General features: G+C 39.7%; 1 protein-coding gene across 3 annotated transcripts in view; it reads left to right on the forward strand.

Moving 5' to 3' along the window:
* The window catches only part of DHRS7B (dehydrogenase/reductase 7B), a 56,283-nt gene that overhangs the window by 20,058 nt on the left and 20,004 nt on the right, over window positions 1-16,221 (forward strand). Inside the window, exon 1 of one of the 3 annotated variants that reach the window (XM_041772636.1) lies at window positions 12,079-12,414. The exons of the other annotated variants lie outside the window; for them this stretch is intronic. The gene's annotated coding sequence lies outside the window, so the exon portion shown is untranslated. Of the gene's footprint in view, window positions 1-12,078; window positions 12,415-16,221 lie in introns of those variants that run through there. 3 annotated transcript variants of the gene reach the window in all.

Raw genomic sequence — 16,221 nt, forward strand, 5'->3', positions numbered from 1 at the left:
ATTCCAACTATCTGACATTCTGGAAAAGGCAAAACTATGGAGACATTAGAAATATCAGTGGTTGACAGGAGTTAGCAGGGGAGGAAGGGATGAATCAACAGACAGAATATTCTTTTTTTTTTTTTCTCATCTCTTTTTTTTTTAAATTAATTTTTATTGGTGTTCAATTTACCAACATACAGAAAAACACCCAGTGCTCATCCCGTCAAGTGTCCGCCTCAGTGCCCGTCACCCATTCCCCTCCAACTCCCGCCCTCCTCCCCTTCCACCACCCCTAGTTCGTTTCCCAGAGTTAGGAGTCTTTATGTTCCAGACAGAATATTCAAGGCAGTGAAACTATTCTATATGATACCATGGTGGTGGGCACATGTCATTATACATTTTTCAAAACCCATAGAATGTGCACCAACAGTAAACCATAATGTAAACTATGGACTTTGGTTGATAATGATATATCAATGTAGTTCATCAGTTGTAACAAATTTACCACCATGGTGGGGGATGATAATGGGGGAAGTTCTGTACCTGTGAGGATATGAGGTATAGGGGAACTGTACTTTCTGCTCAATTTTGCTGTGAACCTAAAATAGCTCTACAAAATAAAGTATTAATAATTGAAAAAAAGTGACACACAACAGTGGAGTTACATGTTCAATGAAAAAGCTGTCAACACCAAGTTCTATATTAAATTTTATATCTAAAACTATCCTTCAAAATGAAAGTAAAATATATTCTCATGTAAACAAAGATGCGGTAATTATGGATTACAGACTTATCTTTCAAGAAATATAAAGGGAAGGGGATCCCTGGGTGGCTCAGTGGTTTGGCGCCTGCCTTCGGCCTAGGGTGTGATCCTGGAGTCCCAGGATTGAGTCCCACATTGGGCTCCCAGCATAGAACCTGCTTCTCCCTCTGCCTGTGTCTCTGCCTCTCTCTCTCTCTCTCTCTGTGTGTGTCTCATCAATAAATAAAATCTTTTAAAAAATTAATTAAACAATAATTAAAAAAAAAAAAGAAATATAAAGGGAAGTCCTCTAATTAGGTCAAAAGGAAATAACTCCAGACTATGTGTTGTATCTGCAGGTAGAAATAAATAGCCCAGGGGCACCTGGATGGCTCAGTGGTTGATCATCTGCCTTTGGCTCGGGTCGTAATCCTGGGGTCCTGGGATTGAGTTCTGCAGCAGGCTCCGAGCCTGCTTTTCCTTCTGCCTATGTTTCTGTCTCTGTCTCTCTCTCTCTGTGTGTCTCTCATGAATAAATAAATAAAATCTTAAAAAAAAAAACATCATCTCCAGGCCTCTTTCTTTCTTTCTTCTTTCTTTCTTTCTTTCTTTCTTTCTTCTTTCTTCTTTCTTTCTTTCTTTTTTTTTTTAAAGATTTTATTTATTTATTCATGAGAGACAGAGAGAGAGAGAGGCAGAGACATAGGCAGAAGGAGAAGCAGGCTCCCAGGGGAAGTCTAACGTGGAATTCAAAGATTATAAAGGGCTGCTGTTTGACTGTGGGAGTGGCTGAAGTAGGGTGGAGGACAAGATAATGGAGGACAGGTCACAGAACTAAGGCAGAGGTAGGAGAACCCATGTATATATAAAATCTCTAAGAATTATGATGACAGGAAATGTGCTGGGAGGAATGACAGTAAGTAGCTAAACATCTTTTTAAGTAATGCTGGGGGACTTGGGAGGTGGTGGTGACCAAGAGGAAAGTAGGTGATTATAAGGAGGGGGGCAGTGAGTGACATAGTCTGACAAGGAAGAGTCAAAGCTGGGCAGTTTTAGGGAGAAAGGGAGGAATAGTGAGGAATTTGAGCCAGTTTGTGAGGGTATGAGGGAGAAACAGCCGCCACTGGCAGAGGTTTGTGGGGTATCTGTCCTCAGGATGAGCCAGACATCATTGGAACAGGACAGTGAAGGGGCTGTTCAGAGTAGAGAATGCAAGAGTTGAAGATGCAAGTGATTTTGCTGCTGACTGATCAAGAGTACTACCAGGTTAATATGAGGAAGGCTGGGAAGTGGGGTCAGAAAAGGGAGTGCACAGAGTGATTTGGGAGTCCAAGGATGTCTCAGGAGGCCCAGACTTCCTGTGGTGACTGATGTAAACAGGGATAAAAATTATGAGATTGGTGGTTTCTGGGCAGTTGGGGGTGGCGGGGCTGGTCTTTGTGGTAGAGGTGGCGGTGGAGGACCTTGTTAGCCTTCCTGTTGATGAAATCTAGAAAAGAAGCAGTTACCCCTGACCTTGTGAATGGAGGTTGGCAGATAGCCCTTATGACCCCCAGAGTGGCACATCTGTCTTTGTAGACAAAGAGATTTTCAGGGGCTTTTAACTTTGGTATCTGTTAAAAATTATCAGAGGAGGGCATCAAAAGTCCAGATTCCCAGATCTCACCTTTTCTGGTATCACTGATTTCAAAGGTCTGTAGTGGGTGGGGCCCTGGATCTGGATTTTAAGAGGTGCTTCTTATGTAGGTCATGATTAGATGAGGATGAGTAATGTGGTTTAGAACCAGCTGATTTGGAAAATCATCAGGAAGGGAAGCCTGGAAGTCTGGTGATTTACTCTGTAGTCAGTCACCTGGTCTCAAGGCCCAGGAAAGGTCCAAATCAAAACCCCACCCACCGTGCTGCCCCCCATAGATGCCACTATAACTTAACATTAGTCAGTTTGTCCCTTTTGGTGTTCTAGTTGGTGGTATTAGCTAATCTTATTTTACAAAGTAATACTTTCAGTGTAGCTAATTGTTCACTTTTCCAACTTCATTTTAGCAAAGTTGAGCATGAAGTAGAAATTAAGGAAATGCTCAAAGATACACAAAACTAGAATAGTACAGTGAGTCCCCATATACCCTGTATACAACCTCAACAACCATCAGCATTTTGCTATGGAAGGAAAGAAACTTAAATCTTTCATTTCTTGACTCCTAAAATTGGCTTTAAAGTTGGTTTGCTTTCACCTCATTCTGTGGCTAAGCTTTAATAACTCTTATATTACCAGAAAAAAAAGTTTCATTATGTGATGTTGTATATTTAAATGCAGTTTAAAAGATAGCCCTTATACTGTTAGACACCACCAACAAATACAGTGTATGTATAAAAGATTATTTCAATTGGAAGTGTTTTTCTTTTAATTTTTACTTTGATTTTATTTTAAAGATTTTATTTACTTATTCATGAGAGACAGAGAGGCAGAGACATAGGAAGAGGGAAAAGCAAGCTCCGTGCAGGGAGCCTGATATATGGGGCTCCATCCTGGGACCCCAGGATCATGCCCTGAACCAAAGGCAGATCAACCACTGAGCCACCAAGGGGTCCCTGTTTTTTCTTTTCATATAGACTCTGGAATTTGCCAAATATATATTTTTGAAGACCGAAAAGTCTCAGAGAGAAATAAGGGGGAAAATATGCTTGGAGAAAAGTGGGAAATCTGAGGTTGAAATAGTTTGGTTGGCTCCCTGCCATGGGTCTGTCCTGAGGAGACATAGCTATGCTCATGGAGCAGTTTGCTAGGACACTGAAAATAAAGTGATAGGGCACTCGCTAGGCTATTTTTAAATGAAAGCTTAGAAGTTGGCTATGGAAAACCCCTCTCAGGTTATTATGCTTTCCTTCTCCTTTTGCCCTTTCAGTTTGTGAAATTTCTTCCTTTATGTTTTCTGGCATAAAAGTCAGGGCACTACAAGTTTTAAGTATAATAAGCATTGTAAAAACTGCTTCAGAATAAAGGGCATTTCTTAGTTAAATTTCACAATAATGTTTTTCAATTCTAAAAATAACTTGGAATTCAGAGGAAGCATCATCCTAAATGAATTACTGTAAGGCAAATTGTCTAAGAGAGATAGTAGACAGGGGCAGATGATTTATCTAAATCCATGAGGAAACCGAGTCATTTGTTAAAATTTAAGATAATCTGATTTCAACCATGAGCCTACTTGAAGTTGGGCAACATTTAGTGTTTAATTCTTTGTGAATGACATACTTCTTTTTCTTTCTTTTTAATTGTGATAAAATACACATAATAAAGTTCACCATCTTTTTTTAAAGGATTTTATTTTTAAGTGATCTCAACACCCAACATGGGGCTGGAACTCAAAACCCTTGAGATCAACAGTTGCACACTCCACAGATTGAGACAGCTAAACCCTCTACTTTTTAAGTGTACAGCTTAGCAGTATTAGATACATTCGTATTGTTGTGCCACCCACCATCACTACTGCCTATCTCCAAAACTCTTTATCTTGCAAAACTGAAACTCTGTACCCATTAAAACTTAACTCCCATCCTTTCCTGCTTCCACCCCAGCCTCTAGCAACTGCCATTCTACTTTTTGGCTTTAAGTTTTTGACTGCTCCAAGTATCTCATAGAAGTGGAATTATAAAGTGATTGTCCTTTTGTAACTGGCTTATTTCACTTACCATAATGTGTGCAAGGTTCATCCATGTTGTAGCATATTGCAGAATTTCCTTTGTTTTAAAGGCTGAATAATATTCCATTGTATATATACTATATTTTGTTTATCTGTTCATTGGTTGATGGACACTTTGGTTGCTTCCATGTTTTATCTCTGGTGAATAATGCTTTGATGAACATGGGTGCACACATCTCTCTTTGAGGGCCTGTTTTCAATTTTTTGGAGTATATATCCACAAGTGGAATCACTGGATCATATGATAATTCTGCTTCTAATTTTTTGACAAAATTTTATACTGTTTTATCAGCATCTCTACCATTTTACATTCCCACCCACAGTCCTCAAGGGTTTCAACTTCTCTACATCCTCCCCAACAGTTGTTATTTTCTGTTTTTTTTTTTTTTTTGTAGTAGTCATCCTAATGGATATGAAGTAGTATCTCATAGTTTTCATTTGCATTAGGTAGTGATATTGAGCATCTTTTCATGTACTTTATTGGCCATTTGTATATCTCCTATTGAGAAATATCTATTCAAGTCTTTGGACATTTTTGAATAGGGTTGTTTGTTTTTGTTTTGATTTGTTTTGCATTGTATGAGTTCTCTATAATCTGGATATTGATCCCTTAATAGGTATATAGTTTGAAAACAGTTTCTCCCGTAGGTTGCCTTTTTATTCTGTGGATAGTGTCTTTTAATGAGAAAAAGTTTAAAATTTTCATGAAGTTCAGTTTATCTAGTTTTTCTTTTGTTGCTTTTGCCTTTGGAGTTGATCCTAGAAATCATTGCCAAATCCAACATTGTGAAGCTTTTGCCCTATGTTTTCTTCAAAGAGTTTTATTGTTTTAGGTCTTTACATTTAGGTTCTTGTTTCATTTTGAGTTAACTTTTGTATAAGGGAAGGGTCCAACTTTGCTCTTTTGCATGTGGATATCCAGTTTTGCCAGCACTGTCTGTTGAAAGGACCATCCCTTCCCCCACTGAATGATCTTGGTACCCTTGTCAGAGATCATTTGACCATATGTGGAAGGGTTTATTTCTGGACTTGCTGCTGTATTCCACTGGTCTATATGTCTATCTTTATGCCCAAACCACACACTTTTGGTTACTGTAGCTTTGTAGTAAGTTTTGAAATTGGGAAATAGAAGTCGTCCAGCTTTGTTCTTTCTCAAGATTGTTTTGGCTATTAGGAGACATTTGAGATTCCGTATTAATTTTAAGGAAGAATTCTTTTATTTCTGTAAAATATCTCTGGGATTTTGATAGGAATTGCATTGAATCTGTAGAGCACTTTGGGTAGTGTTGATATTTTAATAATATTAAGTGTTCTGTTCCATGAATATGGGATATATTCCATTTATGTCTTGTTGAATTTCTTTTAGGAATATTTGGTAGTTTTCATTTTACAAGTCTTTACCTTCTTGGTTAAGTTATTAAGTATTTAGGGATGCCTGGGTGGCTCAGCAGTTGGGCGTCTGTCTGCCTTAGGCTCAGGGCATGATCCTGGAGTTCCAGGATCGAGTCCCACATCGGGCTCCCTGCATGAAGCCTGCTTCTCCCTCTGCCTGTGTCTGTGCCTCTCTCTCTCTGTGTCTCTCATGAATAAATAAATAAAATCTTTAAAAAAATTATTAAGTATTTAATTTTTTCAGCTGTATCTTAAATAGAATTGTTTTTGTAATTTCCTTCTCAGTTGGTCATTGTTTGCATGTAGAAATACCAACTGATTTGTGTGTGTGGACTTTGTATTTTGCTACTTTGCTATATTTATTTATCCTCACACATTTTTGTGTAGGGTTTCCTATGTAAGATCATACCGTCTGCAAACGGATAATTTTACCTCCTCCTTTCCAATTTAGATGCCTTTTATTTCTTGCCTCATTCCAATACTGTGTGGGGAAGTTGACACCCATGCTTTGTTCTTGGTCTCATTTATTTATTTATTTTTGTTCTTGGTCTTAGAAGAAAAGTTTTCAGTCTTTTACAGTTGAGTATGAGGTTCGCTGTGGGTTTTTCATATGTAGTTTTTATTAATTTGAGGCAGTTTCCTTCTATTACTATTTTGTTAGGTGTGTTTATCATGAAACGGGTGTTAAATTTTGTCAAGTGCTTTTTCCGCATCAGTTGAGATGGTTACATGGTTTTATTCCTCTAGCTGATGTGGCATATTACAATGATCAATTTTCATTTGTTGAACTATTTTTGGATTTCAGGGACATATCCCATTTGGTCATGGTGTATAATTTTTTTTAATATGCTGCTGAGTTGAATTTGTTAATATTTTGGGGGGGATTTTTACATCAATTTTCAAAAGGGATGTTGGTCTGTATTTGTTTATGTTTTTGTTTTTTTTTCTTCATGGTGTTTTTTCTTTTTTCCCCTTGGTATCAGGGCAGTGCTGATCTCATTGAATAAGTTAGGAAGTGTTCTTTACAATTTTTCGGAAAAGTTTAAGGACTAGTGTTAGTTCTTTAAATGTTTGGTAGAATGCACCAATAAAGCCATTGGACCTGAGACTTGTTTTTCCTTTTTTTAGAGAGAGAGAGAAAGAGATAGAGAGTGTACTTGAAGTGGCATAGAGGGTCAGACTGAGAGAGAGAATCTTAATCAGGCTCCACACTCAGCACAGAGTTTGACATGGGCTTAATCTCATGACCCTGAGATCATGTGCTGAGCCACCCAGGCACCCCTGGGAAAGAAAGGATTTTTCTTTCTTGACATTTTTTTATTATAGATTCAGTCTCTTTAGTAGTTATTGGTCTATTCGGATATTCTATTTCTTAGTGATTGAGTTTTGGTAGGTTTTATGTTTCTAGGATATGTCCATTTCATCCAGGTTATTCAGTTTGTTGGTGTATAATGTTCATAGTACTCTCTTGTAATCTTTTTATTTCTGTAGAATCAGTAGTAATGTCATCACTTTCTTTTCTGATCTTAGTAAGTTGAGTCTTTTCTTTCTTTTTAGTACATCTAGGTAAAGGTTTGTCAATTTTGTTGATCTTTTCAAAGCATCAACTTTTGGTTTCAATGATTTCTCTATTTTCTGTTTCATTTATCTCTGCTTTAATCTTTATTATTTCCTTTCTTCTGCTGGCTTTGACTTTAGTTGTTCTTTTTCTAGTATTTTTAAATTGTAGAGTTAGGTCATTGAAGTCTTTCTTGTTTTATAATGTGCATATTTATAGTTATGAATTTCCCCCTTACCACTCTTTTGTTGTATATTTTAGTTTAATATATTATGTTTTTGTTTTTATTTATCACTAAGTATTTTCTAATATCTCTTGTTACTGATTTTCAGCTTTATCCTGTTGTGGTTACAGAAGATAGTTTATATGATATCTGTCTTTTAAATATTGAGACTAATTTGGAAATTTGTGGCCTAATGTATGTATATCTTGGAAATTGTCCTATGTGTACTTGAGAACATCCCAGGGTTCTGCTTCTCCCTCTCCCTCTGCCTGCCACTCCCCCTACTTGTGCATACACTCTTCCTCTCTGCCTCTCTCTCTGTCAAATAAATAATAAATAAAATCTTTAAAAAACCAAAAGCAGATTTAAAGTCCATTTTATCTGATATTAATGTAGCCACCCTGTTCTCTTTTGCTGTTTGCGTGGGGTATCTTTTTCCATCCTTTCACTTTCAACCCGTTTGTGTCTTTAGATCTCAAGTGAGTCTCTTGTAGGCAGCATATAGTTGAATCATGTGATTTTTATCTATTCTGCCAAATTCTGTTCTTTGGAGAGTTTAATCCATTTACATTTAAAGTAATTACAGGTAAGAAAGGACTTACTTCTGCAGTTATGCTATTTGTTCTCTGTCTCCCCCCCCATTTCTTTTTTTACTGTCTTTTACATTAGTTGATTTTTTTTTTTTGTAGTGAAATGTTTGATTCTGTTTTCATTTCCTTTTGTGTACGTTGTATAGTTATTTTCTTTATGGTTACAATTGGGATTATGTTTAACATCCTAATATTATAACATTGTAATTTGATTTTATACCAGTTTAACTTCAATAACAGACAAAAATTCTACTTTACAACTCTGTCCCCATCCCTTTGGTTTTGATGTTGCAAAATTACATCTTTATACATTGCATGCCCCAAAGACTAAACTAATACTAATTTTAAATGCATTAGTCTCCTAAGTTATGTAGGAAACAAGATTTGGAGTTACAGACCAAAGTTAAAATAATATTAGCTTTTAAACTAAAAATTATTTTTTAAAGATGTATTAGCCTTTTAAATCATGTAGAAAACAGAAAGTGGTTTTACAAACTGTTGTTATAATAATTTGCATGTATTTATCTTTATTGAAATCTTTATTTCTCCGCATGGCTTTGAGGTACTGTGTAGTGTCTTTTCATTTCACCTTGAGGACGCCTGTGATACTTTTTGCAGAGTAAAAGTAGTGATAAACTATCTCAGCTTTTGTTTATCTGGGAATGTCTTAATTTTTCCCTCACTTTTGAAGGACAGTTTTGCCAGATACAAGATTTTTGGTTGACAGCTTTTTGGTGTTTTTTTGTTTTTTGTTTTTGTTTTTTTTAGCACTTTGAATATATTGCCCACTGCGTTCTATTCTCTTTTGTGTGTGTGTGTGTGTGTGTGTGTGTTATATTCTCTAAAGTTTGTGATGAGAAATGTGTCGATAATTTTATTGAGGAGCTCTTGTGTGTGACAAGTCACTTTTCCAACTTTCAGGGTTCTCTGTCTTTGCCTTTAGATAGTTTGATGATAATATGTCTTCATATGGGTCTCTTTGAGTTCATGTTACCTGGAGTTCATTGAGTTTTTTGGGTGTTTATATTCATGTCTTTCAGCAGAGTTGGGAAGTTTTCAGCCACTACTTCAAGTATTCTCTCTGCCCCTTTCTCTCTTCTGTTTTTGAAGCTTCTGCAGTGTATATGCTGGTTGGCTTGATGTGTCTCATGGGTCCCTTATGTTCTGTTCACTTTTATTCAGTCTTTTTCCCCGTTTCTTAGATTCAGTGCTTTCCATTGCCCTATCTTCAAGTTCACTGATTCTGTCTTCTGCCTGCTTAAATTCCCTTTAAATGGCTCTAGTGACTTTTTCATTTCTGTTATTCTTTTCAACTCCAGTATTTCCTTTTCCTTTTTTTTTTTTTTTAGATTTTGTCTTATTATTGGTATTTCCATTATTTTTACACATTATTTGCTTGATGTTCTCTACATCTTTAGTTTTTTGAGCAGCTTTAGATGATTGTTTTAATATCTTCTTCAGGTAAATTTATAGTTCTTTTGCAGGGATAGTTTCTGTTGTTTATTTTTTTCCTTTGAATGAGACAGTTTCCTATTTCTTTGTATGCTGTTTGACTTTTTTTGTTGAAAACTGGACATTTTAATCTAATAATATGGTAACTCTGAAATCAGATTTTCTCTGTTCCCTAGTGTTTGCTGTCTTTTGTTAATTAATTAATTCAAGTATTTATTTTTATAGGCTGACTTTGTGCTGAGGATCAGCACGATCTTTGAATTTAAGGTCTTCTCAGGTCTTTTCTGAGCATGTGCCTTTTCCTGGATATTCAGTCACTTTCTAATTTTCCCCATGTATTCAATTGCTTTTGAATGTCTTACTCTAATTACTGGCTTCCAAAAGGAGAAAAAGAGGAAAATGAAGGGAGGATAAAATGCTGCTAGCCCTATAAACACCCTGGTGGCCCCCTCATCCAGAGGTGGAGAGGCTTGCTACAATGGAGGGAGCTGCAGCCACACTGGCTGCCCACCTCTGTCTGCACCTCTGTGATCAGAAGCAGCTATAAAGCAGTCAGGCACAAATCCCTGATAATCAGAGGGGCAGGCCTTTTTTGCCCACCCTCATTCTAGCAAGCTATATGTAAATTGCTCCAGGATCTGGTGCATGGCTGCATTCCCCTAGGGTGGAGATTGTGTTGCTGCTACTGTGCCTATAGCCGAAATTGACAGAAATTAACCACAACTCCCCAGCCAAGCCTTCTGGGAATTTGCAAGCCTTTAAAAGACTGCCCAGTTCTAAAATACATAGTTCTAGGGGACAGATTCTGCCAATGCAGTTACTGAGTAGGCGGGGAGATAGATTCCTGGTTCCTCCTATTCCACCATTGTCCTAGAGCCCTTTTAATGTACATTTTATTTGCTTATCCTTTTTATTGTTTGTCTCTCCCATTGATATGTCATCTCCATGAACACAGCAGTATACTTACTGTTCGTTCACTATACCACAGAAACTGGAAAAATTGACACACAGTAGGTGCTCAGTAAATGTTTGTGGAATGAATTTATACTATAGGAGATATAGTACGTGATTGTACCCACGTTTGAGTACAAATATTGTTTACTATGTTTTCTGCTTATTCTTGGAGCTGATACCCATACACAGTTACTATTAGATACTCTGGTTTGGGCCTTACCAGCTTCTTTTAAACACGCTGGATTCCTGGGGCGCCAGTCAGTTAAGTGTCCCACCCTTGGTTTCAACTCAGGGTCATGAGATCCAGCCCCTTGATGGGCTCCGAAGTCCATTTAGGATTCTCTCTCCCTCTTCCTCTGTCCTTCCCACTCTCTCTCTAAAAATAAAATAAATACATCTTTTAAAAATCATAAACATACTGGATTCTTGACTTTACATTTACATGGGTATCTCGTCTGTCATATTCATTATTATATGTAAGACCTTAAGGTAATAATCTAAAACTCAGGAGTCAGAAACTAGTAGCTGCCCTAGGCCAGGTTGTGTGTTGTGTGGCCAGCATAGTGGTTTGAATTGTTTTGACTTTGGATTAAAGCTTGAGGAACGGTTTGTCCCTTAGACAGGCCACCTCTATGTGGTTTTACCATGATTGTTTCTTTCATTATCACAATTCTAATCATTTAATTTTTGTGTTTTTTCATTGTAAGTCTCCCCATGTAGGCTGTCAGCTCCACAAGGTCAGAAACCATGTCTACTTCATTCATTGCCTTACATCCCAGTTTTAGCCGAGTCTGGTAGCAGATGGCACTTGATATGTGAATATAAAGTAATACATTTGGTCTTTTTACCAAACATGCTTAAACATGAATTGCCCTTAATGCCACCCACTTGGCTGCCATGCTTCGTTCCTTTCCCAGATCCTCTCAGAACTGCCTTTCCTCCGTGAGTTTAGGAATCAGTAGCATGTTTGTTCAGGATGTCAGCATGTATGAGATGCTTCCTTTGTGTCTTGTCATTGGAATAATCATCCACATTTTGAAATCAGGGCACATATTTGCAGATCATAAGTAAATTTTCCCATACCATACAGCAAGTACATGATATAGTGGACTCTAACCCAGCTCCCCAAGTGCCAATGTAGTGTTTTTTCTGCTTCACCGTCACAGTGAGTGTGCCATTTGATTTCTGTCAGAGCTACTTGTGTGTTTCCTAGGAAAGAGGGTGAGATCACCCCTGCATCTTCCAGTAAGACTTAATTCATTCTATAAAGCACATTAGAAACCAGAATTGTTTCTTTTGTGGCAAGGTGCTACGTAGACATCATGAGTGCTGTCTTTAAAAGCAGAGCTAAGCCTTTGGCCCACAATAAACGACTAGACTCTGGTGCCCAGCTCCTGTGTGGGGAGCCTGCACGGCAGGGTCTGGAGCTGTGCTGGCATCTCTCTTCCCGCCCTCCCTGGCTGGGGCTGCTCTGCAGCGTGTGCTCAGCGTTTCACTGGAGAGCAGGGTTTGCTTCAGTGTAGTTGCTCTTCCCTGGAGTGGGCCCTCAGGAGCTCCATCTGAAACAGTTTCAGGACTGCTTTTGGGTTTTAGCTTTCCTAATGCCAGCCTGCACTCCTTTCAACTGGGGGCCCTAAGGCAGGCATCCTGAAATACACCCTCGAAGCCACTTGTCGGTGGCTTGTTCCAGCAGTCCAGGGAGGGCTTGCTGACTGCAGGTGTCCTCTGGCCTCTAGTTGTAGTCACACTGCCCCGGGTCAAGAGCCCAGAGAAGACGCTGGCACCAGGACCCACCACTGGCAAAGTAGCTGTCATCTGAGGTAGGATATTGTTCTTTCTTTCCAGTCAAAGACGGCCTTAGCTGCTGCTTCTCCTACGCCTGAGACCAAAAAAGAGCAGCTTTACTCTGCTTTTACTTTCTGAAAATAGATATGTATTTTCAGATATGGGTCATAAGCGTGACCCATAGCTTATGTCACCTTTAATAGACCAGCTGGTCTCTTAAATAGAGCTGGTCATCAGTTGAAATACAAGAAGAGGCATAGGTTTGTGGGAACGGGATCCTAACTGCTTTTGGTGATACTCAGCCACTCCTTGCTGCATGATTTCAGCAACCTGCCTTCCAGTTGGAACTCTACTCTGCCCTTTAGCCTGATTTTCTTGTGCATAACATGACAAATTATTTCGTGACTAATGCTCCTTTCAGACCTGAAATCACTTTTATTCTTTAACTGTGAAGGGCTTTCAGATACCCTCTGGTGATTTTAGGGTGTGGCTGTTAATGGTTTAATTTCTGTGGTTCTGAGTAGATTCCTAATAACCTTTTTTTTAATGATGGTTCCATTTACTTAATTTTTTGTAATTGGTTGAGAGAAGAAAGGAATCTTAGGAACAGATTCCATCTGTGAAATGCAATGTAGAATTTTAGCTAAAGGATGAGGAATGGAATAACATTGAAGTGACATTTCTGCTCAGAGTTGATTTCTTGGAAATAGTCTTATTTCCAGTTTGAGGTTCCAAAAGTCTTTTTAAAGAACCTCTCAGTGGAAATAGGGAACAGCTGAATTTCAAAATCACAGTGAGAACCCATGAACTTTCTGGCTGTCCAGACTGAAGTAACACTCACCCAGGAAGGGATTTTTCTACCCTTTACCCTCTTTTAACTTAGGTCTAGAGCTCCATAGTCTGTGGTATATGAAAATACAAGCAGACAAGCTTTGTGTGTGAATGCCTGAACTCTAACTTCTTCACGCCACTTGATGTGGCTTACTAGTGTAAGGTCATGCTTCAGGTCACTTCCCTGTCAGTTACGAGAGTAGACACAACTGTGAGTGCACACTTTTCTGTTAGGCAGTGCACTTGTACTTCTAGACCCCGTGTGAACTGTGGCTTCTATTTGAGGGGGGTTCTCTCACCTTCTTCCTTTTCTGATCTCACTCTCTCTTTGTCACTTGTCCTACTTTCTGCTGTAGCTCACAGTGATGCTGGGCTGTCCTTTCTATGTATAAGTGATCTCCAAATGAGAGAAATCGTGAGCTAAATTTTTTTTCCCACTGCCTTTTTATACCATCAATCTTGCCTTCCCAGTTCTATCTGAAACTAGCAGTTAAGCATTTCAACATAAAATGCAAAATTTGTAAACATTGTAAAGTCCTTCTTATATTCCATTTTCAATAAAACAGACCCCCTTGATCTTCTTTTACATAGGAGATTTATTTTCTAATCTGGAAATGTGGCCAGTCAGGACACAATTCCTTTCTTCCACTTTGAACCTGTCTGTTTGCTTGGAGAATGCCCCCAGATACCACAGCAAGACGATAGGGCTATGTTACCTTCATATTTAGCTTTCTTGGCCATCCCGCTGCTGAAGCTGAGACACAGAGGGGCTGGCCCCACTAGCATTCAGAGACAGGGGAGGCCTAGCAGCCCAGGACCCCATCTGTATGCCCATGTGCACTGTAGAGTGGATTAAAAGGGGAAAGTCTTTAGGAATTTTGAGAAACTCCCAGAAAATTGGGATTGTCAATATGACCAGTTTCACCTGGTCAGGAAAGTGACCTGAATACCTACCCTGAAACTGAGCATAATACTCTCAAATAAACGACTTGCTCTGGAATGTCTTTTCCCACCATCATCATCCTGAGTTACCTGGGCACAGTTGGTGCTGATTTCTAATTTACTTTGCATTCTGATTCTGTTAACAACTTGCCAGACTGAATGCAGATGTGCGCTCTCCCCACAGAAAGCCGGCCCACGGGCCGAGGATGGATCCCATTAACCTGGTGCCATATTTGCCTCAGGCAAAGTGGTCCCCAGGGCCAGGAGACCAAGGCTGGCATGCGCTGTTGTGTCAGGTGCGCAAGGAATCCCAGAAGTATACGAGACGGTGTGTAGATCTCTCTCTTTTCTTCGTGTCCTAGATTGCTGGCTTGTGTTGGAAATAGGTGCATGAAAATGCAGTTTGTTGGGAGCTGTCATTGTCTTCCCCAGGGGGTGGGGGTGGGGGATCCTTGCTAGGTGGGTTTGTTTTCATCCTGCTCCTCACTGGGTGTGAAAAAAGGGGAGCAGGGACTTTGGGCACTTGTCTACTCTCTCCTTGTTGTGTTTGCTTCGATGACTGTTCTGGTGGCCACATTTTCTGATATACACTGTGGCATCTGAGATTCTGACTCCTTCTGACAAAGTTGGGGTTTCTTTTTTTCCTATTAATGTAATTCAACCAAATGGTTTATGAAGGTATAAAAATTAAACACCAGCAAACTATGTTTAATGATTATGCTTCATTTGGAAGAAACCAGTTTTCATAAACCAGGGACTCTTTCAGACAACTTTAGAAATCTAACTGTTGGGAAACTAATTCTTGGGCCAGGAACTTTTTCTCTGGGTCATGATGATGCCAATAGCAACTACATTTACTGAGTGCTTACACTTTTCTAGGGACTGTACACACATTTCCATGTATTAATTCATCTGACCTCATAACAGACATGTGAGGTGGGTACTCACATGCCCTCATTTTACAGATGAGGACACGAAGGCCCAGTGTGGGGAGGTCCCTCACCCAGGCTGGTAAGTTAGTGGCTGAGCCAGGATGTGAACCTAGCCAGGCTGGTTCAAGGGCTCATCCTTAACTCCTCCACTGTTGTCACTTGGCTACAGTTAGTGTTTTCCTTGTTGTCTCTGCAACCTCTGAATTTTGACGGGGGGGGCAATAGGCTGCATAGTACATGACATCCCTGTAGCCTTCAGTGGAATTCTGGCTCAGCCCCAGATTGAAGGTCTGAAACAGGCAGGTTCCACAAAGCTCTGGTCTCTGGGGGCCTGTGGAGGAGTGTGTGGAGCTGTTTCCACCCAGCTGATCTAATGGAGCTCTGCACCTCCACCCAGGGACTGAGGCCTGTTGTGCCTTCAGAGTCCTTTCCTCACCTCCTTGGTCATCCTGGGCAGTGGCCGGGCCCCATGTGATTCTGTGCCAAGCAGGGTGATCCACGTTGGGACCTGCCTGGTATAAGGATCTGGGATTGCAGTGGGCTAAAGCTCTTCCTAGATAGCCATCCTGCTGGATTGAAAATTCCCTACCCCCCCAAGTTCATTACATGAAAGTTCTGAGCTATAATTACCTTGGGGCCTTACCTGTGTTTTCTATCAATTGCTGTAGTTTTCTGCTAAAGCTATACTAACAAACTAGCAATCATTCCTGTTCCCCAGAATTCACCCTCCCACCCCTGGGAAATACTCCTATACCCTGCAGTCTTCAGAGAGTGGGTCCTACGAAGGCCTCAAGGCAGTACCTGCAGACCCACAGAACTGCAGAGGTACTGGTACCTGTTCTACACAGTTCTGAGTACTTCCCAGGTGTCCTTGAGTTCTAATGTTTCCCCTGGGACTCGGCCCTTCCTGTAGGCTAGAACAGTTGGCCTTAGCTTCCATTTGTGGGCAGGGGGTGGTGCCAATAGTACCCAGGTAAAGAGCTTGGCACTTTAGAAGCCACTTTAATTGCCAGTTCATCTGAGTATAGGCTTGGCACAATGTAGGGTGAGAGAGAAATGTAACCACTTAGCAGACAGTTGTTGGGGATTTTTCAGAAGTGGATTAAGTGGAGATTGGTGGGAAACTCATTTTTACAC

This window comes from Vulpes lagopus, chromosome 10 (genome assembly GCF_018345385.1).
Source record: "Vulpes lagopus strain Blue_001 chromosome 10, ASM1834538v1, whole genome shotgun sequence".
Lineage (NCBI taxonomy): Eukaryota > Metazoa > Chordata > Mammalia > Carnivora > Canidae > Vulpes > Vulpes lagopus.